The sequence below is a fragment of the Pieris napi genome, chromosome 1, assembly GCF_905475465.1.
Source record: "Pieris napi chromosome 1, ilPieNapi1.2, whole genome shotgun sequence".
Taxonomy (NCBI): domain Eukaryota; kingdom Metazoa; phylum Arthropoda; class Insecta; order Lepidoptera; family Pieridae; genus Pieris; species Pieris napi.
In genome coordinates, this window is record NC_062234.1 from 3,108,809 (window position 1) to 3,135,914 (window position 27,106).

At 32.3% G+C, this 27,106-nt stretch overlaps 1 protein-coding gene and 1 long non-coding RNA gene across 3 annotated transcripts in view; one reads left to right on the forward strand and one right to left on the reverse strand.

The window, feature by feature from the left end:
• Positions 1-8,159: 8,159 nt before the first annotated feature.
• Positions 8,160-27,106, reverse strand: part of LOC125063604 — a 29,057-nt gene continuing 10,110 nt past the window's right edge. Inside the window, exons 2-3 of the long non-coding RNA XR_007119539.1 lie at positions 8,906-9,006; positions 8,160-8,209 (exon numbers count right to left, since the gene is read on the reverse strand). This is a non-coding gene — a long non-coding RNA (uncharacterized LOC125063604). The remainder of the gene's footprint in view (positions 8,210-8,905; positions 9,007-27,106) is intronic.
• The window catches only part of LOC125063590, a 52,907-nt gene continuing 37,218 nt past the window's right edge, over positions 11,418-27,106 (forward strand). For both annotated transcript variants that reach the window (XM_047670100.1, XM_047670108.1), the window contains exon 1: positions 11,418-11,573. The gene's annotated coding sequence lies outside the window, so the exon portion shown is untranslated. The remainder of the gene's footprint in view (positions 11,574-27,106) is intronic.

The window sequence follows — 27,106 nt, forward strand, 5'->3', positions numbered from 1 at the left end:
AATAGGATCAGAAAAATATGAATTGTAGGTGATGTGTTACACTCGCAGCAAAATTATTTTATTATTATCTATGTTCTTTTGTCATTATATTGCACTATACTATGTATATACTTTGAGACTTTTTTTCTTTCTATTGATTCTTAGACATAAAATTTAGCCCCATGGGATCTTGTTTAATTATGATATAACGACTTGTTACGACTAATCACTATAGCTTAAGTATCAATTATTTAAAAAAAACACACGCTTCAGATAAACACTAAGAAAAGAGTTCCAAACGTTGAAATTCTTTACAATTTGTTCGTATTCTCTATGTTTTGTTCCATGCTATTTAAACTACCATATACCACAGAATCCAGCCGATTAGGTTTTTCGATCCAGGTGTGCGTGGTCTTTCGACTTTGGTATTACGAGTCGCAAATAATATTATATCAATATAAAACTTGTTGACAAATTATCCTAACTAAACTTGTAAGTTTATACAGTTTATCGTTAAGAAGTTTTCTATGGTATCAGTAATTAACGATAAAGGTAGGATAAATAGTTTTTATTGTTGAGTTCGCTTTAATAATCTAAGCGCCTTTTCATATAATTTGGCAAGTATTAAAACAAGATACCAATGGCGCCGAACAGGCGTGCTTATTTTAACAACTTGGCCCTCAGCCCAAGAACGGCTACTTTATCTTTTGATATTAACAGATATTTTCAATCAAATTTTGAAGATAAATTTGTTATTGTTTTACAAAAGCCTATTAATGTAAAAGTCTTCAATAGATCAAATTTATTATGAATATTGTATTTATTGAACATCTGTGGTTATAGAAAAGATGAATGAAATTGACACGTCAGTTGACATTACACTGACAATTGACACCTATCGATGATATGTTCACTTCCCTTCAGATAGTCGTCTGAAACTTTAGAGGCGCGAACAGTACGTAATTGAATAGGTATCGTATTAGGAAAATAACGCTATATGAATGTATGCAAAACTTAAGAAGTGCTCTGTGGGCGAATTTAGAGTTAATCGGATGCCTATTAACGTTATCCTATTTTCGTATTCTTAAACTGGACGTCTTATACCCAGGTGATCTGGGCATTGAGACAAATCTATATAAACAAAAAAAATAAACGATTTTAAAACAAATGGTGACTTTCACCAGGTACCAGAACCAGGTTCCAGAACATAAACCACTCCTTATATGGAAATTGTTTTCGTTTTTACAACAAACTCCCAAGCGAAATTAGAGAATTATTACTAAATAAATTCAAAGCCCTCGTTAAACGTAAATTAAACAATAAAGCTTTTTATGAATTTGAAGAATATTTGAATGAATCCTTGGGATTGATTTGCTCCAGATTAAATAATTTGTATGACTCAAAACTTAGCGATTAAAAAGAGTGGCGTAAAGTTTCTTGCTAGTTATTCTTGCCAGACTTGTTTACATATATGAATAAAGTTATTTTTAGTTTGAGTGACTCGTGACCAACTAACGCGTGTCTCGGATTTCAGTATCTATCTCGTAATAGCGTTCTGTGCTTGATCAACCTCGTTTTTTAGGCTAAAAGCATGACGGTATCCTCATGATGTTTTCCATTAGATTAAAACTCCTTATGGAATTTTCTTAGCACAGCACAGCCGGTTTCGAAGCTACGACCTCAGGATGGGAGTTGCATAGTGAAGCTCGCCTATTGGGGACACTGCTTAGATATGTACAAATAAAATTAATAGACAAATTCAATTATGTTTTCATTTCCATTCACATTTAGGAGAACAGCCAAAAATATTTTCTTATTTGGTTTTATGTTTCCAAATATTATATTTAAACATAAAACCAATACCTTTAGGCAATTGAACCATTATTAATGTGTTTTCAATGCTTTCTTCAGCTTAAGTATCCTTAAGTAATCCGTAAAATTTAAATAGTAGACTTCTCTGATAATATTCCAGCGGAGTTACAACCCTATATGAATTTGCCCATAGATGGCATCCGTTTCTTAGATAATTTCTATTTCATAGACAAATAGGTGATCCGCCTTCTGTTTGACATATTATGTAGTTTTTTTAGAGCGAGTATTGCATGTCGCCATTATAAATAAAGTGAAGTGAAGTGAAGTGAGTATTACATGCGGTCATAGACATAGATAGTCCATAGGTGCACAGCCGGAAAGCGAAATTTCGTCCTCAGGGATAAAAGACCCACGATCCAGCCACTAGGCCAACACTGCTGCAGTAATCGTTTCTATGGCTATATTTTAAATTTTATTAATCTTTTATAATACTTCTTAGTATATCTCGAACATAGATATACCTTCTTAATTAGTTGAGATCGTTAGCGTTTCATTTTCGTCCTAAGAAGCTTATATTTAAACTATTTATTTATAAAAGCTACATACAAGAAAAATAAAATACAATTTTTATGTGACCAATACTTATAGGCAAACATAACATACACAAAGAAATAATACAAAAATTAAACAAAACAATAAAATTATTAAAACTAAACGAAAATCGATTTCAAAATGTGAGCGACTATGAATATCCAGACCTAGCTCGTTTATCAGAATACTATAATTAGTTGCAAGTATTATTGCTATTTTTGTTGATATTTTCTACAAATATAAGCTCCCATTTTATAACAAAATGGAGTCTCTCTTATCGTCCTATAGATGGCGCCATACGGTTCTATGGTAATATGTAGACGTTGATCGTTTGAGCGATCCCAGGGTCGAGTATCGCATTTCAGTCAGCTCCTACAGATTACCAAACTTACGTCAGATCGACGTCATAAGCGGATGGTAGTTTTCTACTAACAAGGCCGAAATCCCGTCTGATATCCTCGAACACACTAGAGTGGCCTAGATATCAGTCAATAGTTAACTAATACAGCTGAGTCAATGAACAGGGAATGCCCAATGCCGTTCATTCGTTGCGGCTACAAGGCTTTCTAGACCGTGAGTCAAACAGATAATTTTGTCTATATATAGAAGTATATGTTTAATCAAATCTAGATACGTTTGGATCAAGTAGTGTTCTCACATACTCATGATTCGTAAAAGACCGGCAACGCAGTCGCGACTTTTATGGCAGTTTAAACAGTGCTGATAATTCAAACGCGAGAGTACAAAGCGGAGTCCGCTAATACTATTACTAAATAACTTTCGTATGATAACGCATCAAGTCATTAAGATTTAGAAGCGGTTATGAATTGAAATTATCTATTATTTTATTTATTTATTGTATACATAATCTTGAATAGAAAAGAACGTGGTGTGGTGGAAACACAAACTGGACACAGATTTTCTGTCATCCAAAACGTCGAACATATTTAAATAACTAACTTATATACTAAAGCTAGTGACATATACACTATAACATTCTAACCATTTAAATTGTACATAAAATGTCACAAACCAATTGAAACATTGACGCTCCACAGTTAGCCGATGCAAGAAACTTGTTCTTGACGAGATTTCTCATTCGAATACAGGACTATTCCTATATTCGAATAAGAATTAAATTAAGATGATGTCTGATTAGCATAATTTTTGTTATGCATATTTATAATTGTTTTATCTATATATATATATAATGAAAATGGTCTTCGTTTGAGGCTCAATCACGCCTATACCACTGACATGACACTACCACCATTCGATGCGAAATTTTTCCTAGATGGTTTATGGCTATTTATTTATTAAATTCCAACGTTCCTTCATTTTTTTATTGCTGTTTTACTTTTATGAAAATTTATCCATACGGACTTCACCGCGGAAACATTCGGGGAGGCTTCCTAGAACCTCTAAACGTCAACATCTGTTAAAAACTCGATTTTCGAAATATTTCAATTTTCTTAGCGGGAAGTTAAAATGAAGAATAATAAAAATATGAAAAAAAAATAAAATAATGAAACATAAAATTTATTTTAATTCGTCCAGCAAAGCGGGCGCGAAACGGCTAGTATATATATATATATATATTATTTTTAAATTTAATATTGTATCTTGTTATATTAGTAAGAAGTTTAATTAGATAAAACTTAATGGTATAAGTGCATTGGTTCAGCAGTCGTCTTCAGTGAGATAAAATTATTTAATAACACGCTATTGTATTCGCAATTGGGAAACGATACAGAGGAAGACTTAAGAGTTGTGCGGATGATATTAATAAGACAGCTGGGTCGTGATGCACTCACCCATGACAGAGATACCTGGAGATCCTTGGAGAAGACCTGCGGAAGGGTTCTTGCTACTATCTAATCTTGTTATTAGATAATAGATATAATTAAGTAGAGATAAAATATAGTTAAAAAAATTTAGGGTAATTTACTTCGTTCTTTTGCAAGAAATGAAAAGGGATATTTATTTTTATTTTATTATTGTATTCGCAAAAGATTTAATTTCATAGTATTTTGGACTACTATACTATAATGTCACCAGTATTTGCTAGTTCCAGCAAAAATAGACATAGACATAACATTTATTACTAACAAAATACACACAAACACAAAATAACAATAATGAAAAACATCGAAAAGAGAATGAAAGAAAAATAACACGGTACGTTATGTGTAATGCGTTCATATAATACAATACAATTAAAAAAATTCATACAATTAAATTCAAAACAATGTATCATTAATAAAACGAACGCTTTTGTATCGGAAGTTGTGTATCAAAATTCGTCGATTTCATAGCCAATTATCAATTAGCGCTTGCATGATCTGTAGCCTGTGCATTTGCGCGTAGGTACTTTACGATATTTCAAGTATTTATTTTTATAATTAGTTTGATAGCTCCAAATAAAATAATACAATAATATTTATATCTATAATATATAATTTATCAATTTTTTTCGAAGTGAAACTTCTTTAGGCGCATGAGGGTAAAAATTTTACGGAACGTCACGAAGATGTGCAGCGTTTTTGTCGAAGAAAAGGGAGAGAGCGATTGTGACCTATTGCGAGAGAATGAGATTGAATATGATTTTTATATTTTTTGCAAAATAATTTATTGATATCTTAAATGACGAATTGTAAATTAAAATGCCAAATACTATTAAATTATTAACATATCTTCCTCTTTCCCTCCCTCTGAGTCTCGGAAATCTAAAGTTTTAGATTTGTATAAATATGAACAAGACTTAAAAATTAGTTTGTCAAAGAAGTTTCACTTCTGACATGTGTACTTTGTACGCACGCACTTTTTTTATTTAGTCAGGCACACCTGACAATACGCACTGCAAGAAATGCCTACTTCTTTCTATTTCTACACGATCGTGACCGTGATGGAACCTATTAACTGGCGTCTTAGTTTAGATTCGGAGTCGATACTTCGCGCTAAGTAGGACAGAAAGGTGTTAAACTAATTAATTTGATTAAGTAAGAGTGTTGACAGGGCCGAATTTATAGATTTTAGTCCTCGGGGCAACAAAAGAGTGGAGGCCCCCTGGCCCCAAATTATTTTCTAAACAAAATGAAAAAAAAATCAGTCTAGATTTTCAATCAATGCTTTATTGCAAAACCAAGTAGATTCTTTTAGTATTTAACAAATATATAAAAATACTAGTTGTTTACTAGTCGGATTTTTTTTCTATTGTGGAGGCCCCGGAGCTGTAGTCTCGGTTGCCCTTCCCTAAATCCGGCCCTGGGATAATAGTTCACGCTCCACATTTCGACAAAAACATACCTTATTCTTTAGGATAGTTCCTTAGAACCAAATACCCATTATAATTATTTGTACGAACATTCGCGTTATCTATTACTTATTAGGCATTCGCAGCAGGTTGCGTGTAGTAAATTCGAAACACCAATAATAACAGCTGCTATTACTGTAACAGTACTGAGATTTATCTTCGTAACCTACATTTTATACAGTATACTAGAAATAACAAGGGTATGGATAAATTTAGTTCGTAAGATGCACTTATGATGGCGCAATTTGCAAGCTTTCCCACGCTAAGTGTACTTGTGTATCTCAATATGTTACATATGGCTTCTAATGATGTATGCTCTTAACGGTAGAAAAAGTAATGACGTATTAAACAAAAAACAATATTTTTAAGCTAATAAATTGTCATCATACATACGCGTTGTGAGATTGCTATGACCAAAGGACGAAAAATGCATTAAAATCGTTTTTTCTATTTAAACATATCTTAACGCCGTGTATTTAATACACGAGTAGTGTTGGCCTATTAGCTTCAGCGTGCGACTCCCATCCCTGAGGTCGTAGGTTCAATCCCCGGCTGTGCACCAATGGACTTTCTTTCTATGTGCGCATTTAACATTTGCTCGAACGCTGAAGGAAAACATCGTGAGGAAACCGGTTTGACTTAGACCCAGAAAGTTGATGGCGTGTGTCAGGCACAGGAGGACCTACTTGCCTATTAGATTGACAAATGATCATTAAACAGGTACAGATTCTGAGCCCCAGACCTAAAAAGGTTGTAGCGCCACTGATTTATTTTTATATCTAAGATACAGGAGTAAAAGAATTTGTACAGAGCAACGTTGACACTGACAAATTGGCAAACAGTTCTCACTTTCCATCAATCTTTACGGATTGATTGGAAACTTTCTAGATGATTACGGGTACTAGCACTTGCTTGAAATAAGTATTAGTACAGTTAATGCGTTCGTTAACACGCGTAAGCAACTTAAACCACACAAACTGTGGGACATTTTAATAATTGTAGTTTGAAGGAAACTAACAAATATATTAAAATAGATAACATTTAATAATAATTAGTGTTCCCTCCGGAGTAGACCGCGGTCACACTGTAAACTTTAATTGTTATTTTTTTCTAAATCACTGAATCATCAATATAATATGTCGAACCGAATTTGTTAATATATTACATAATCTATATTATATATATATAACACAAAAAAAGAACAATAAAAAGAATAAGTACTTAACCTTAAAATATATTATTAAAAGGAGTCCCTTTAGGCAAGGTTCCGAAGATACTAGCAGCGTTCCCTGCTAATTCTTTGTCCGAGGTAGATGCCAGCTCTTCAGTCTCCTGTGATGTCGACTAACCTCTTTGCAATTTTCTTAAAAAACCTTATAGCGCTAGGACACCGGACAACGGACCATATATTCTAAATCATGACAATATAACATCACATTCAAAAATGGGCCGAGATCCGAAAATAACAGCCAAGAAAGGCTCTTTCGCCATATTTATACGACTGACAAAAAATCATATTATGGGACTGTTTCACAATGTACGGATAAGTTCTACATAAGTTCCAAATTAGCTATTTATTACTTATTGGTAGGATAAACACTATTGTTGCGTTTCACGACTGTCAGATAGCGCTATTCGTCACATAAAGTCCATCGAAAGCTATGAGTCTGATGGATGTCAAATAGCACAATTTATCTTCCAAATAATTTATGTGTTGCATAGCTATTTGGTACTTTATCCATACATTGTGAAACAGACCCTAAAAGTATACATATCATTACAGTAAAACGCAATGATAGTCGATTAGGATGATATGATAATGATAAAAAACTTCGCTGTTTGTCACATAATTGTTTGTGATGATTAAAAATGTATAATTATCACTAAATTAATTTTCTTTCGTATTATCAGGGCTTTAATTTTCTTGGTTATTATATTTATATTTATTCTTTAAATTTTTGAAACAATTTTTTTTTAATCTTCCAAAATCTGTAAACGGGACTGGTTAACTCTAATAACAACAACAACACTTGTGGCTGTATAAAAAAGTATAGTTTAGTCTGGTTCATAGAATCAGCACATTCATTATGATTCAGTCATACGTGTGTGGAAACTATAACGAATCCCATTGAGTGATTACGAAAGAACAAAGAAAAAGCCTGTATGAGACAAGAACGAAGCTCACTGTACGATGTAATGTTTCAGTCCAAATGACAACTTCGAAAAGGGGAAAGTTAAAAACATCAGTGTCTTAAGATTCCATTTAATAATTTTATTTTATATATATATTGAAATACGTAAATGTCTGTATTTTTTACAATTACTATTAATAATATTATAAAACCTAAAAATAAAGTTTTTAATACCTGCTGCTGCTGTGTTTCATTATCGGACGTCAAGGAAAGAGCGTACCAATTCTTAAAAGGCTGGCAACGCACTTGTGACCCTTCTGGCAATGTGAGTGTGAGTGTGAGTGGGCGGCAGTATCAGGTGAGCCTCCTGCCCGTTTGCCTCCTATTACATAAAAAGAGAAAAGGAACGAACGGTGAATGTTTTATACAACCATTGCTGCATGTGATATTATGACCAAGCCACATTTACTAATATGAGTTTGTATTTAGGTCATAAAGAATTCGTAAGCTCAAGATAAAACAGTGCAAGCCAAATATTCTCATATTGTCTTTTTTTATGACATTATTAAAACTAATAAAATTTATTTACAATCAAGTATACAGTATTTACAATTTTCTTAACCTACAAAGTAATAATACAAATAATTAAAAATAAATAAATAAATAATAATTAATTAATAACAGCTAATAAATAATAATAATAATTTATTCATTATTATTATTACATTTTTAATTATTTTTATTAATAATTTTTAACCGTGTATTGTTAATGTTTAAATGTACAATATGTTATGCCTACTGTGTACAATTGTGTAGATATTATAACCGGCTGTGTGAATACTGTAAATCAAATAAATAAATCTCGTTTAAGCAAGATTTATTTTCGTTTTCGTTTAGGCCTTTGTTGTATCGGCCACTATATAAATTAATTCCACATTCTCTTAATAAAAGAAGTGTATTTTAAATAAATACGGAGTACAGTTAACGATTGGCCAACTAAATCATTATACTTTCGCAACGGTCTAATTATTGTAATATAAATTAATATTTTATGCCAATATAGAGAATGGGTTATTACCAGATGTGTCCGTGAATGTAATGCATCCTATTGAAGGAAAGTACGCGTGACAATGACCCGCTTAACGGGTTGACGTGTCGGATCCGGCATTGTTGTATCACCTGAAATATTACGTAAATGAATATTGATGGTATGCAAATGGTTATTTTGGGATCTCGGTACTAAAAAGTATAATTATTGAATTGCCGACTCTTGGGAGAAATTTCCTTTAGTACACAAATCGTGAGATCTAGCTTATTTTGTCTATAACCGGGAGTTATATAACCCTTCGACGGTATGGGACTGACGTTCATCTGTTTCATTTATTATATTTTTGTAGGTAGGCTGCTGTTCTTGACACGTCGCCGGATAAAAGACAAGTAGTTGATATCCATAGTTGCTACCCTCACGCTTGAAATCAATTTTCCTATAGTTTTTATGATGTATGAATCTTTTTTTTTTAGCGAAATGTTTTTTTTAGCAAAGGGGGAACGCTGCCAATGTTTTTGGAACCTTGCCTAAAGGGACTCTTTTTAATAATATACTTTAGTTATTATATAATATTGTTTTAGGTTATTATCATTTTTATGTAACCCTCATATTTATATAATACATAAATATTTTTTTTCTTAATGTATGCATGAGCCTTGGCAAGCTTTTGTAATTAAATAATAAAGCAAGTTTCCCCACAATGTTTTCGCTGTACGTGGATGTATTATATCCATGCAAAGAAAAATCGATTAGAGTACGAAGATCGGGCAGACGGCTTCGCTAAAGGTGCTTGATTATTTATTTAATTTATTTATTTATTAACAATTCATTGCATACAGAAATATAATACAGTTGACTTAATTAAATGGAAAGGAATCTGGCGGTCTTATCGCTTTCGAGCGATCTCTTCCAAGCAACCAATCTAAAAAAATTTTTTGATCAATTTCACATAACTTAGTAGTAGTTAGGGATACTATGTGGACAGGTAATGCTTGTACAGTAGATGTTTAAAGTAAAATAGAGAAGGAGAATAGGGACGGGAAGTGAATTCCATAGCTTCGCAGACCTTAAAGGATTCGCTAAGAAAGGAAGATTTATGAGATGGGATTTCAAGGATATAGTTTTCGGAAGAGCATAAGCTATGAGCTCCCAAAAATTTGAAATCGTTTTTGAGCTAGGAAGGAGTTTTAGGATTGAACAGGGTGGAATATACGAGATTCTCTAACGATTGGTATAAAAACAAAAAGATATAAAATAAATACCTATTGATCGGTTACACTGTTTATTGTTTATTTATGATATTGTTTTAATAATAATTTGTTTAAGGAAATGTATGTACAAAAACAGCTGAAATGTTAATTTTCATTATTGCATTGTATATTAATGGTAAATTTTGTGAAAAAAGTTTGTAGACGGCAAAATAAGCACTCCAGAGTGCAAATTGGCTCAAAATAAAAACCTCTAATGATGATTGCTGTCGTCAAGAGGAGGGCTTATAAATGGTTTTGCTGCTATATGTTACAAAACCTTTTTAACAATGGTTCTGTCCTGTCGAGTTATTTTAAGGATTTGTTTTAAAAATTAGATTTAATTAAGGACGTAATTTGATATCCATAGCTATTATCTGTCGAATGACTGACAGATCTAGCGCTCGCATCGGGGCCCATAGCTAATTACTAAGTTACTAGAACTATACGACGGTTCATGTTTTTCGACTATAGTCTATAAAAAGTCAAAATGACCCAGTAGTGGTATGATCTCTTTATCTTCACAGTGTCAAATGTGGCGTAAGGGAGCGTCCCCTGGATCCGCTCTATCTTCCAAATATTCAAAACAAGGTTCAAACTTAACCAGGTTTCCATTTGATTTATATTTATTCGATACATCGGGGATTAGAATCTTATGTAATTTCAAACAACGAATTTGAATGGAGTTTCAAAATTCTTTATGCATAGCCCACGCTCCATTCAAAACACTTATACGATAGCTTTCACATATACTTGTACGTATTGTATGAAATTATTTCTAAGATACGCTTAAGCAATTCCCAGGTTCAGAGGGTTACGCCCACGTAGCCTTTGTGATGGCTGGATAGTTCGTATTCCATATTCAAAGTAGCTTTCTTAAACGATTTTTGAACTTTAAGATTACCAGCGGAATTTATTACGTTTAAATTTACTATTTTAAAGCAATCTTGGGCGTTATGAGCTCCCGATTTAAAAAAATATATTTGTGAAAGTGGTGAATAATTTTATTACGCTCAACTTTCATCAATATGCGTTTAATCCTTAAGCGGGTCAAAAAATCGAAATCCACAACAAAACATTAACCCAATACTTATCGCATACAATTTTTGACGACATCGAACCAGTTTGGTCACTTTCGCACATACTAAATATACAGATTGTGAGTCAGGGATCATTTTTTTGGTGCTTTCTCCCACCTGCTTACTTTGATCACGGATATGAGCACTTTCAACTGGTGGAAAATGGGAGCATCGTTTCGCGTGGCCTTGTTTCACATCGAAGCAAGCTTGCCTGCTCTGTGGCCAGCGGACCAGTGTTGGTGCGACTTTCAAGAGCGAAGCACGTGTTGGTGAAAGTAGAAATCGGCGCGAAAGCATCGCGAGTGATTTGTGTTGTGTTGTGTCTGTGGTACAGGATCTTGTAAATCTGGAGCGATACGTTTCTTTGAGGAGGTTTGTATTTTTTAATATTATGTTTCATACTCACATCAATTTTGTAGGAATTTGGAACGGTTAGCAGATTTCACTGCGTAAATGTGAAAGTAAGATTTATATGTACGAATTATATTGCAAAACGGACACGCTAGGGTATATATCTGGTTTATACGGATTTATTTTACTACTTTATTTGATTTGAATCTAACACCTATTCATCGAAATGGAGAAAATTCAGTTACCTTTTAGAATTTCAATGATAGAGGCGATATCGTTGCTTAACCTACCTATACTTAAGTAGGTTCTACTGGGACATACACGTATTAAATTACGTATTTCAATTAGCTTATAATAATGTACGCACAACGGACCAATTAGGAGTCTAATTGCGGATAAAGGAGTCCTACTACTACTAGCTTATAATCATTAAACTGATTACGCCATAAATCTGAACAGTAAAACAGAACTTGATTTATAATAAAAATATCTAGCTATTATATTATATAATATTATAAATTATATTTTATTAATTATCCTAATGAATCGCGGGAATGTTAAAAATGTGTGTATTTAGAAATCGCGTGCGCTTTCGAAGGTCAAGAGTGAAAAGTAACTCGCTAATTTCCAATTCGCATGCCAAGGAATTGTTTCATTTTGTTCCTTAAGTTGTAGGTAAAAAATCAAGGTAATGCGTCTAATGATTTCCTTTCAATTGTCTTTCATGGGCAAAAGAAACAACGGAACTTGTTTCAATCAAAAATACACTCGGCGAACTTCTACTTTTGTTGCAGCAGTTTTGTTCCGGTGTTGGATTTGATTGCTGGTAAAATGTTACGAGTATAGAAGTTATTTTTTAATAAAGAGTGTACCTACTGTATGTACGCTCTTACGCCCGAACCCAATAACCTATCTCAATCCATTTATCATTACGGATTGTAATAGTCATCTGTCGATACAAGCTATCCATGGGAGGTCGGATCGGTGTCTGTGGATATACCTTTGTATGAAAGTGACAGTTGACGAAAGCTCGATTCCAACAGTTAATTATTTTAACTGATTTTAACTTACACCAGTTTTTTAAATAATTAAAAAAGCTGTTTGTTATGTTTTAAACATAGACATGTATATTTTAATGTTATTTGTACTTTTTCAACTCGGTAAAATGGAACGACAAAGAGCATTTTATCCGTCGCCAAAAATAGATTGTCTTCGTAGGGTTTGGTTATTAGGATGCAGATAGGAGATCGATCGACTGTCACGGTCTGATCTCATATTGTTTTCAATCTAAGATTGTGGATTAATTATTGGATTCGGGCGTAAATGAGTGGAAACCAAAAATATTGTGTAACTGTTAACTAGTTATACTTTTCTATTATTTTGATGCGTCTGTGGAGTCACGAGTATTTTTATACATATAAGGGCATTGTACTTTCAAGGCATTGCATCGCAAAGAAAATTTATTATTACATATATTCATTACGCCTAATGCTTAACCATTAAAATAGTGATGACAGATGTTGAAATCAAAATAATAAAAAATATAAATTTTAATTAAAGGAGTAACATTTTCTAGTTATTATGCCGCGTCTGTTTCCGAGAAAGCTACGTAACATTAAAATCAACAAAACTTGAGGAGCTTTCGCTTTGAGTTTTAATATCTAAATAAATCTCGCTATGTTCCTCAGAGGGAAGTGATTAAGTATTTACAACTTAATTTATTTTCTAGCCTATAATCTTGTAAACGAGTTTTACTTTAATTAAAAGCTTACAACGAATTGGGGCGAGAAGATAGCACCTTAACGGGTGACATTTTGGTAGATAACAATGGACTATTAGACTTTCTTTGGCATTTAATTTTAGAAAGGAACTCTCCTTTCTAAAATTTGATTGATTTTGAGGTTGATTGTTAAAGTTTATATTAAAAAAATTGTAATACTAAATAAATTTGATTAAATGGCTTTTCATGTAAAAGTTCTTGGGTCGTTTTAAGTCGCAAATACCTGTGCAACTTTTATCTAAGTATCTCTCTAATATGCCAGTGAGCAACGCACATTTGAGTGTAAAAATATGCAGTTCTGATCTAAACTATATTTATATAGCTTCAGATATTTACGCAATTTTATATACATATGTTAAAAAGATACTCAATGGTAACACATATATGCACTGTTTAGCAGTAATAAATTAATATTAGTAAAATACACAAATAAATATGCAGTTTTTGTTTCTGTGCAAAATATGATACGGTAATCCAAATTACCATATTTATTTTTAAGCGACGCTTCTACGCTATCAAGTTAATGTATTTTTTTAATATTGCAGGAAATCACTATTATATTATCACTATATTATCTCACTCACTATCACTATATTATTTTTCTCTATATAGTGTAACTATATTATCACTATATATCGAAAAATATATACATTAATATAATAATTCAATTTAATTAGCCTCGAGGTGCTTCGAGGTCAAAGATTACGGGAGTTTAACGCAACGATGCTCAATTTGATTGCGGTATGTTTAAAATTGCTCCAGTTATTATGATTTAAAATTTTTAACTGCAATCATCATTTTTATTAAATATTTTTGACGCTGACTCATGATATTTTATTTCCAGTTCTTTTCTTTCGCTCTACTCCCTCGATTTGAGAACTGGCAGTAAATATAAAATTAGCAGCATTTAATGTACATATATTTCTTTTTTGACGTTCATAAGTGTGCATTGTGTTACCTACATGAATAAATGATTTTTGACTATATTACTTTCATACTATAATATGTTATTATTGATTTGTCAAAAGTTTGTATTGTTTTTAATTAATCTGATGATTGTTGAGAGCAAGGGCCAATATCGGAATGAGGACTCAGGTAAGCCTCATGCTTCAGGCGGAGGTGGAGGAGGAGCTGCAGCTGAAAGCCAACAATTGGCCAACAGGTGGCACAGGATACGGAGCTAGATTTTATTTCGGAGTCCAAGACACTTTTTGAGTTGCAGAGCCAGCGGAGTTATGTTTTTCATGCTGTATTTTAGTTTTATAGTATATAACTAGTAGACTCGGCCAAGCGTTGCTGTGGCTAAAGTTTTTGGTATATTACATAGTAGTAAACTATTCAAGGGAAACGTCGAACGCCACAGTCATGGTTATGTCATTAAATTGTAGCTTATGTTGGAACTTTCAACACAGCGCCATCTGTTAGGATTGTGACTATCAAGTAATCAACAAATAATTTGCAATAAAATAATATTGCGGGTATAAATGAAGATGTAAGGTGTCCTATCTTTTAAGTTAGATCAAACTGCACACGGTATGCAAATTTGAATGAAATCGGTTCTGTAGTTTAGGAGTCCATAGCGGACAAACAACGTGACACGTAATTTATATATATTAAGATTAGTTAGTTATCTTGCGAAATGACGTATGATTTTATTTATTATTTTTGTTAGTCTCTGAACATTTTCCGCGAGTTTCGTTACATATTCTATTATCTATTGTAGCGTCCTCTTGACATAGACAAAGGGTCTTAATAAGAGACGTTTCTCGAGATTTCTTTCTTTAGACTGTAGGGCTTGACATGTCGTTAGTACAAGTATTCCGGTTATAAAAGTTTTATTCTTTTATTCTAGGGCTGCTTGTTAATTATTACTTACTTAAACAGGGGAAAATATAAGATGCTATTGTGTGGAAAGAAAAAACACAATGTCTTTAAAAATCCTGCATCCTTTTGTTCTTTTAGCACTCTCATGTAGGTATGTCTATTTTTGCCTGCATTTCACGATTGTAGATGCACATTTTATTAGTATAGCTCCGATTACGCCGAACAATTTAGTTTATGTTTTGAGCAAAATTCGAAAAAATAAAAAATGGAACACCTTACTATCAAAGTCAAAGTCAAATCATTTATTTCAATTAGACCATCTAAAATGGCACTTTTGAACGTCAAAAAAAAATATATATATAAAGAAGATTCTAGTTGCCCCTTCCAAAAGGTAGTTTCGTGTGGAGAAGAATGGGCAAGAAACTCCACACTTACTCTTTTAAAATAGGTTTACAATATTTTGTTACATTTGTTAAATAATTATATGTGATCGCCCCCTAACACCGCCCCAAGTAGCTGATCAAAGTTTGTTCGAACACCTCTAACTGCCGTCGGCTAGGTCCATGATTTTTTTGTGATATGTAACTTCGAGACAGACCATCGGGATCGCATGATCACCCCGACCCGACCATAATGCTAAGGCTTTTTAAGATATATCAAAATCACGAATATATATTATAAAAATCTGGCAAAACATACTCACGAGTGTGTATGTATTTATGTTTCTAAATATATAGGGTTAACAAGTTCTATTCCTAAATAAAATACATACAATTAACAATATAACAATAATTTATAAGTTTTCGCAACTGAAACCAAACATTGACTGTTATAGCAGAACATTTGAACTTTAAGTATCAAAGTTGTATGATATAAGCTGGCTTATACTGATTCTCTTATTAAGTAGATTTTAAGTCTATCTGCAACACGCAAAAAAACTGTTTATTTATTTATTTCATTCAATTTTATTATATAACAAAAAACAATTATACTAAAGAGGAAGAAAGATGGAATACAGAATATATACAAAAAGGTTGCAACATTCACAAAAGGAAAAAAATCAATAAAAAATATTAAACACATTTAACTAAGTAATACCTAATTCTGCCGTTTTGTCACTTAACATCAGGTGACCGCTCTGCCCATTTGCCCTTGTACTATAAAAATAAAGAATGTCTAATTTTTTATGAATTCACGATAACAAACAAAATCAAAACGCAAGTTATTAAAAAAACTTAATCTCTATATATATAAAATTCGTTTGTTCCCATACTCCTCCAAAACGGCTCGACCGATTCTTATGATTTCATATGCATATTCAGAAAGTATGAGAATCGGCTACTATCTATATTTCAAACCCCTAAGTGATAAGGGGTGTCCACCCCAAAAAAACTTTTTTATTTTTTCGACAATTTTTTTTGTTTTTATTTTTTTATGACATGTCATACAAAAATACATACAACCCTTAATGTTCACCCCTCTACGATCAACCCCTATTTTTTATTATTGTAGATAGTTATTTTTATTAAACTAAAAAAATGTTTCCTAGAAATAATATACATGGCAATACTAAACGTTTGCCGGGTCAGCTAGTTCTAGTATAAAACTTTCTCATTTGTCAACGAATTTATTACTAAAATTGTGATAATTAGACGTGTTTCATTCGTGCAAAAGTGAATACCTATGTTTTAAATCTCTTTAATGCATACAATCCGTACAATACAATGTGTTGATTAAATACTATACAAATGTAAATAACAAATTTCATACGTAAGGTAAGGTATATTTTCGCTCAATCAATGTCAGAGGAATGAAAAGAAAGCGTTTTGAATTAAGGCTTTTAGGGCGTATGAAGGTTATATAATATAATAGAACCTTCACAGAAGCGCCTTTTGTAGCAATTATTTTTAAAATTACAGATAAAAACAGGTAACATTAGGGATGCAACGCGCGGCCTTACCGCTAACAAGCGATCTCTTCCTAGTAAAGAAAAAGTAAATACTAAGGGTAAAGTGCAAGAACTGCAGTGGCGTAACTATACCATCTGGGGCCCGTGGCAAATTCTTTTGATGGGCCTTTCTTGGCCCTATCAGTAAAATCGAACTTCGAGATTTTCAAAGTGTACCTACTCAATTGCACGTTGTCTATGTCCCACTAATGGCCATAGGCCTCCTCTCTTAGGCGAGAGGGAATGGTCTGTAGCCCCACACTAGCCCAAAGCGTATTGGAGACTTCACATTCATCCATAAAACATAATATCTCATGGCCCTCTTGGGTCGGGGGCCCGTGGCATTTTTCCAGCCTATTGTTACGCCACTGAAGAACTGCATAACTAAACCAACAAAAATAAAATTACAAGTAACGTTGAAAAATTATATATGTAATTAATTAACTAAAATCTAAAATTTAACAAACTAAAAGGTAATCTAATCAATTTAGATTAACTAGAGAGACCTACCTACTACATATTACAATTTCCAAAATGGATACAAGATTCATGGAATGACGAAGAAAAATTGAATTTTTCATCAAAGTTCGTAAATTTGCGAATCACACATGACTGGCTGAATATGCAGACGATGAAAAAGTTGGCGTGGATTAGCCTTAGGGGATGAAGATAAATTGCCTAATTTTCCAATTACGCCCTTCGCGTGATTTTCTTTTTCGGAAAAAAGTTACATCAATTTACTGCATGCTAATTTTTAAGGTTTTTATTCAATTAGAGAAATGTATTTTTTTTTTATTGCCGCTTATTTTAGTCCTAATGCGTTTACTAAAAAACTGACGTCAAAAGACTAGTGGTTGCTTACAGAAATTTTAAATAACAGGGCCATAGCATAAGTAATATAGATAATATATACTACTATGCATAGATTGACGCCATGATATGTTTCGTACTGGCTGGCGAATAATTAAAAATTCACTCTGCGTCAGCGCTTTAAATATTAAGGGAACAACATAAGTTTTGTAGGAGAAAGGCGAACGAATAATAAATAAATAAAAAAAAAAACTAATAAAAAAAAACCTTATGAAATTCCCAATTTATCATTATGCAACGAATATTTTTCGTACAAAGTTTTTAAACAAGAAAGCGCACCAGTTCGACCCAGTTATTCTCATCGACTTCACAGTTATATCCTGAGGGCTTCAATGAAGGCTGTTCTAATTAAGCCGCGTTGCGGTAAACTGGTTGGTAGATCTGATTAATAGCACCCCTAACTAGGGCTGCGCAAGTAAACCAATATCAGCGGTATAATGAAAGCAAGTTTAGTAAGCCTTAGTTCTTGCTTCAAGCTCTCCAGTAACTGAAGGCCGATTTACATTATCTTACTGTTTAGGAGAGTGCTTTAGTACAACTTGAAAGGCAAGTTCTTTAGCGTAGCGTTTACTAAAACAAGTAGCGTTTACATGTTTCAACTAAAGTACTATCCTAAAGCACTCTCCTAAACACTAAGATAATGTAAATCGGCCTTAATTCACATTGGACAAGTATTTTATAGATGATTTTTTTTAAAGTTTTTTTTAGAAAAGATCGGCTGTCATATTCAGCTTTTGTAGAGATTGGTAAATTCGATATTAAAATAGAGTAAAGATTCATAAAACAATTTCTTTACTATAAGCATCAAATATGTAACAGTCAACCCTAGACAAAAGTGTATCGTGTGATGACGTCACAGACTACAGTAAATCATTGCTCATGCGTTGTGCAAAACCCCAAACATGGAACTTGACAGATTTATGATTCGGTGACAATGTTAGAAGTAGATAAATACATAATGTAATTAAGAGCTTATTTCAACCGCTTTATTTGTTTTGTGGTTAGTTATTGTTCTTGCTACCATGCCACAGATTATTTATTTATTTATTAATATTTATATAATACCTACAAAATAGGTATTATATAAATATTATATTTGCCAGTTCTTGTATAAGTGAATTCGTTTAAAAATTTACAAAAAAAATATAAAATTCTTTTCTATTTTTTTTGTAAATTTCAACCCTAAATAATTATGATATTAATCCTATTTATTTATTGTGCAATTTTAAGTAAAGAAAAATATTTATAAAGTAAAGAGTACTGCGCATTTGCAGTTTCTTAATTAAAAAAAAGTGTGTGCGTACAAAGTACATACCTATGTCAGAAGTGAAACTTCTTTGGCAAACGAATTTTTGACTCTTGTTCATATTTATACAAATCTAAAACATTAGATTTCCGAGACTTATAGTGAGGGAAACAGGAAGGTATGTTAGGAATTTAATTAATTTAATTGTCATTAAAATATTCAAAGCGTCGAAAATTATTACAAATAATAGATTATTTTTTTTTATTAATAATTTAATTTTTCGATGATAAAAACACGTGGCATTTTAATTTGCAATTCGTCATTGGAGACAATATAAAATTTTAACTTTAAATTAGAATAACTATAAGGTAATCCGCCCTTCTCACTCTCTCTCATTCGGTCTCAATCGCTATCTCCCTTTTCTTCTACAAAAACGCTGCACATCTTCGTGACGTTCCGTAAAAATTTTGCCCTCATACGCCTAAAGAAGTTTCACTTCAAAAACAATTACACATTAAATTATTAATAGTAACTAAATATACCCAATTGTCTATAAACTCAGATAATAAATAGGAAGTAAAGCGTTAAAAAGTAAAGACAATACTAAACAATATTTACAATACTTACTTATATTTTCGCGCGCTTTGATTTCCAGATTACAATTGTAAAGTGTGAAAGTTGGTAAAATGTCATCTTCCTATCCGCCGTCTATTGTATCTTTTTCCCACGTTTTATACTCCGGTCATTGACTGCATTATCTATTGAGATAATGACAATTCATTAGCCGTGGAATTAACGGAAACCGTATGTGATATATTGGAACATCGACGTACTCGTATAATGTATTTTCTAGTACTTTAATTGTCTTTGGTATAAGACGATAGGGACTCGCGCCATTATTAAGTATTTACTTCCGGGAATGACATAAGTGCCAATATTTACGGGGTGTACTGCATTTTTGCTTCGTATTTCTATTTATACTTTCAAGATTTTTTTTTAATTATTGCGTCTATAAGAAACTCCTCAATGCCAACATGAAATGGCAACAAGAGGCATAAAACGGACAAATTGAAAACTTCTAAAATCTTATTTTATATTAGTTGTGTTTTCTAACTACTTTTTAAAGTATACAAACATTTGATACATTAAAATGCAGATACAAAACTTCAAGAATGACTAAGTTTAATATATTGATGTATTATTCAGTTTCCTAATTATTTGTAACAAAGTCCAGATAACTTTCGAAACAAGAGTGATAAATTATTACTATAAATCACAGTTAATAATTTCGCTAGCTTCACGGCATCGCGTGATGAAGGAACATAAAATGTGGTCCCGTGAAGGTCGCATTCAATTATTTTGGAGCTTAGAAAGTTGTAATAGAAAGAAATATTAACGTTGTCATCTTTATTTATTGTTAATATCTAATTTTAATGTTAAATAATGATAGTGTTAGCTAAGTTAATCTGTATCTATATATCAAAATTAATTAAACATGGTCGAATGTTCATCAATGTGGTATTAAATATTGCTGTACCGTGTACTACACAGTCCACTACTAAACAGTCCTTTCACGTTTTAATTTGTATCGATTAGATTTGGATCTATGAGGTAATAAAGTGTTTCACTACCCTATGCTACTGAATGCTATATAAATCGTGAAAAAATCGTTTCTTAAATTTATTTCTGAGGTATACCTTAGAGAGGTTATTGTTATTTTTTTTAACATTAAGACTTATTGCGACTTAAACTCTGAATTTAGAATTATCTGTACTATTACCAAGGTTAGGTTTAACATAGTTTTTATGTAAGTAATATACGAGTATATGTATATAGCTTGTTGTAAAAGCATGAATATAAAATTTTACTACAGATTAATTTATTTTATATTTTGAATTTACAGCCCAGATTTAAATTTGTTTCTTTTCTATTACACAATCTCATTATCAATAAGCTTTAGAATTTCGGTTTAAAAAATCAAACCATTTCCAACAAAAACATAATACGCAGGGTCTCTGAGCTGTCTTTGAAACATAATTGGATACATTTTTCCCACCTTCACAATATTTTATGTTGTAATCTAACTTCGTACTTCACTAGAGGGATTTAGATGGGCATTATTCAGGTCTCAAATGGAGTTACTTATAAATATTTTACGTGTTTCGTTTTTTAATAGGAATGAAAAGTGATATATATTATATACATTCAGTATATTTTTATAATAGTGGAAATTAAAATTAAAATACGACAGATAATTTTCCCAAAGGAATAAAATATTGTAAAAAATCTCTAATATATATGAACTATGTTTGATATATTTCATTTAATTCTTTCTTGTTATGTTCCTCTGAATGTGGTGAATACTATTCCATATTGTTAGCGTATCTCAACACATAATATATGTTTCCATTACGTCAGAAATTTAAATTGTTACAATATTTACAATCACGTTATAGAAATTGGAATTGTGTATTTCAGCAGTAAAAGTGCTTCAGGGGTTTCGGATGTTATTGTATCGGCAATTGAATATAAACAGTGGCATTATAAAGTTCATTTTCAAATTACTACTGTAATACGACTCGTTTTAGGGATGCGTTTCCAAGTAATGATCGTCGACTCATTCAAAAATTACTTAAGAATATCCATAGCGCTAAGTAACCTGCATCAAAGCACATCCTGTATACATATCATCACTTTCACACCAACACACAACTCAGCCGAATTAGTTATTAATGGTTTTTTTTTACGTAAATGTTTGAACCTTATTATGTATTCCATCTTTAGTTAATCGTTTTTGTTATATATATACGTATATAATGTTGTAGAATGTAGAGTTACGAAATAAATGAGACTTATCGAATGAAGACCTACCATGTATAAAATCAGTAAATTTGTTCCGTGTATTGTAAAGATAGTTAATTCATTTAAGAATGCACGAATATTTGTTAGACTTAAATGTATTGTTTGTCAAAAAAAATGAGATTTTTTTTTTGTTTTGCTAACGTCAATGTAAGCAACCATGAGATGAAAGTTATGCAAAGTAAGAGAGATATTTTAATTCAGATTGGTTTCTTACTCTCGGTTAGAGAGTCTAGACAGTTTTACTGCTTGGGGAGTTTTTAATAAAAAAAGTAATTACCAATTATCCTCAAATTTACTTTCTATAATATAATATATAATAACCACAATAATGATTGTTTGGCAATTTGAATATTTATTTATCTTATTTATTATATAATATGTATAATTCAGATCAGTAGTTAGGTTAGATTTTGAACCTAAGAATCAATAGATTTATTATATTGCATCGGTTTTTTATTAGGTTTTTACAAAGACAGCATCTCCTAGGTACCATTGGTGCCTGACATACACTGGTAACATACTCATAATGAACGGGCACATGTTAAACACATAGAAAACACCATGGCGCTCGAACGTGCGACCTTTAGGTTAAGAGACGTTTTAACCACTCACAAGTCGTAATAAAATGGAAAAATATTCACTCAAAGTGCGGTTTAATTTTAGACTCTAACTTTTTATATGCGAAAAATTAAATCCAGCGAAATATTGCAGCAATGTTCAAGTAGAAAGTTTTAAATATAACATTTTTAATGGATTTTAGTATTATTATTTTTATTTAACAGTACTGAGAATAAATTAAACGTTCCTTGAAGAACTTATCACGCTCATTATATTAAAATATTTTTTTTTAGATTTTAATTATAGGTTTCAATTGTGTTTATTAAATAATACTTCCGCTTTCCGGCATTTTAACATATTCTCTAAAACCCTCTTATAACTCTGATTTAAATTACACTTAAATGGTAAAGGTGAACGAGTAGGTATATATAAAGACGGAACGGAATATATGTGATATAATTGATTAAAAAGTAAATAACTTCATGGCTTTATTACAATATTCTTAACCAAAGTAATAATAATGGATAAATAGAAAACAAATTTAAAAAGATTGGTCCATGTGGCAGTGTGTTTTAAAGGCAGCATTTCCTCGCCGTATTGCGATATTTATATTACAATACATAAGTCACCGCTTCGAGGGCTTGTCAGCAATCGTGGTCGACGTAAAAATGCCACGTTAACTTGATGTTATAGCGCGCGTAAATCAACAAATCCATTGTTGTAATTTCTATGAATATTTTTCTTTACTAAGCTTAAGTTACAAGAATAATATTCTTAGCCTAAAATCGTCAGCGATACAGGACAGCGACAGTAGGGCCGATATGCAAATGTAGTCTATTGGGATTTATGTGAATAAAACTGGCGGCCTTCCAAGGTTGTCTTTGTCATTAAGTACCGAGTAAAAGGATTTGCTTAACCGACAAATGCTACTTGAACATTATACATTGTAAAACTGAAACTTAGGTCTTTTCCCGTGTTGTATTCGTTTAGTTTTTACGGCTGTGAAAGGAATTAATACAGGAATAATATCTGTCATAAATCAATTCGTGACTAGGATTTGTATATTAACGTAATTGTAATCCTATTGGCCATAGTGTGACATGCAAATTTATTTTTACACTTATCACTTAAGAAAATATATAAAAGATTCATGGATTGATAATCAAACTGGAGGAATGTTATTATAATATTTATTCCCCTTTTTGGTGTACGTCATATGTGTTTATGTAATAAGTATATTGTTGTTATAAATAAAAATAAAATATGTTTATTATGGAATCTAAGATACGGGTATCACTTATTCCACGTCATTAAATTTGTCATCCGTGATCAAACTACTCATCGGCAAAGAAGACAGAGGGTGTAGGCCGAGAGAAAAAGCCGGCGTAAAAACCTCTCGGTTCTCGAGCGTAGACAACTAGGTTCTTTTTCAGATTTGACACATCTCTTCAATTTATAGATTGGGACATGCCGGTGTACGATATTTTTGAGTGTTATATATATGCACATAGACAGAAAGTCCATTGGAGTATAGCCGGGATCGAACCTTCGATCTCAGGGATGAGATTTGTAGGTTCCTGCTGCCATGCTGAAGCCTTCAATGCTTTTTATATCAATTTCTATAGTTTAAATATATTGACAACCATAGTTATCCTTAACTTTTTAAATTAAAACCAGGATTCAAACGGTTAGGTCAACTGATCCACGTAAGACGAAGCAGCCCTGCGATTCTGTAACTCACTTTTCGAACTCACACAGCGGTTTTCGCATCGGCGGTCGCTCTCAAATCAGTCGTGAAGCAGTCAATTTATGAGTTACAGAATCGCAGGGCTGGAGAGGTGCCGTAGGGTCGTAGTTCTGTGGCTTGCCGCTTTGGTTATAAACTTTCTAAACGTAATCTTTCCCACTATAGTAATAAACGTGAATGAAATGCACACTGAAGTACTTATTATTACAAAAATTGTCTTCGAATACATTAGCTAGAATTCCCCGCGGGGCCGTTCTGGTTCGTACTAAAAATTTATGCATCAATTGACCTCATTTCCGGGTGTCCCATACTGTTATGATGCACTCTACCAAGACTTCCTCGTTCAATATTAAAACTCATTTGAATTCGCTGTAATGGATACCAGACTTTACGGCAAAATGGCCGTATTTTGCGTGTATTACTTTGAACGATATTATTGTACGCTCATACGTTCTATTTACAAGTACTCCTTTTGCATATAAAGAGTGTTAGCCTAGTAGTTTGACCGTGCGTCTTTCAGCATGCCAGAACTTTCGAGCTTTCGAACCGCGGCGAATCCAATGAAAATTTCTTTCTTTTTACGTATTTAACACGCCGAGTGCGTGAATGAAAACATCGAGAGGAAGCCGAGATGCCTTAGACCCAAAAGGGCTAATCATCTAATTGTCATCTAAAAAAAATATCGTGAAGCAGATACGAGTACGTATATCTAGCCAGTATTATACAAACCATAAACTTAAAAATGTATTTTTTAGGAATATATAGTTTCGTTCGTCTTTGAACTGTCAAATTATTGACAACCCACAGGACCAATACAAATAATTAGTACAGCAGACATAAGCAGCTTATATTTGATGAGTTGTAATCTCTATTTCACATTACGCCGCTTACTATATGAGTATGTTTAGACAGAGATACATAATAACTACAATAAATGGCGTAATACCAAATTATTTAACATCATGTCTGCATCTCTTGATACTGCCATGTATTGTGCCCATGGACACAATGCCGCTGGACACAGGGCTGGCGAGTGCGTTGCCGACCTTATTTAGTTTGCTAGGTTTACTCAAGTATATAATATATGATGAGCTATGTAGGGTTTTTGAGTCTTTGACTTATATTTCATCAGTGAAGTCAAGCTTATGGTGTCGTAGTAAATGTTTGTCATAATGACTTTTATTTATTCACCATTAGAAACATAAAAAAGCCTTTATTCTTTTTATTTTTGACCAGTGTTATGGTCAGGTTGTCTTTTGACATAGGCCTCCTGGGCCAGCCTGTTCCATCTCATCGGCAGATCATCTGCTCATCTTTTTACTTGACGCCTCTCCCTTTTGCCTTCGTTTGTAGGTTTTAGGTTTAAGAATTACTTTATTTCTCATAAGAATTGCATACATAATTCACTTAGAAACAATATGTAAAACTAAGATGTATGTACGTACCTATATAAAATAACAAATTAAATGTTAAGGTTTTTTAATACACATTTAGTCCCTTTTTTTCTATTTAACGATTAACAAAACTCAATCAGTCCAATTGAATGGTTAAACAAATGTAATGATCGATCGTTATATCTGTGTTGTGAATTTAATGCTGTATATATTGTGGTAAAATATAATGTAATTAATTAGATTCCTCAAGCCGAAGACATGATTAATTAGTTCGAGGAGCATGACGTTATTACTATCTCAACAGAATTTATTAATTATAGTTGGTTGTGATATTAGTTACAACTACAAATCAGAAAGTATAACGATTATACTGAAAGTATAAATAGAACAATAAGACTCCTATGAAGGAATCTTATTGATTGTTCGATTTTCTTTTTGTTTCACAAGTAGTTTGCTTAATACAATACCAACTTAACTTAAGGCCCTATCCCAGCACGAATTGCTGTGTCAGTGTCTCGGGGTGGACTGCGGGGCGCAGAGGAGAGCTGGAGCACTGAGGCGCGCCAGCCCGTAATAACAATTAGTTATGTAAAACATTAAATTAATGTAATTTTATCAATTTTTTTTCTGAAAAGGATTACTTGGCTTGCGATAAAATATATCGTGTAAATTTCAAAATCATGTTCTATAATACATTTTCGTCATAAAATGAATTCAAAGTGTCAAAAATTGGCTATGTTTGGATTTTTTTCTATCGAGCGAAGTTATTTAAATCGTGTATGGATTTTTCAAAATGGATACATAAACTACTCAAATCCACCGTATATTTTTTCCAAGAAAAAAAATTTACTTTATTTTTTTTTTACTTCAAGAAACGATGACGAAAAATGGAAAGAAACAATGTACTTTTTTGGAGTTTGGCGTCCAGTTAGGTCCTTAATAGAATAGTATCAATATTTTTTTTATTTTTTAAGTACGGAAAACTTGTGAAATTGCATTTGTTGAAGACAAAGTCTTTCTCTTTTAACTTTATAAAGTATTGGCTGTTGACATTTAAGATTGAAGTTCGTTTATTAAACTCAGATAGAAAAAGCCAATATAAATTGTTATTTCAAGAAATAGAGTAAATTCAATTTCCAAAGACAATTAACCACTCGACTGACTTCTTCATTGTTTGTATTAAATTATTCCCATAATGAAATATCAGCCTTCAATTTATTTTTATTTTCCTTTATATCTCAACAAAATCTTGACTTTAAGAAAGGGTTCGGTATGAAAATGTTTGTCGAGGACGGCGCTTTGTTTTGCATATTTCCCAAACCCTT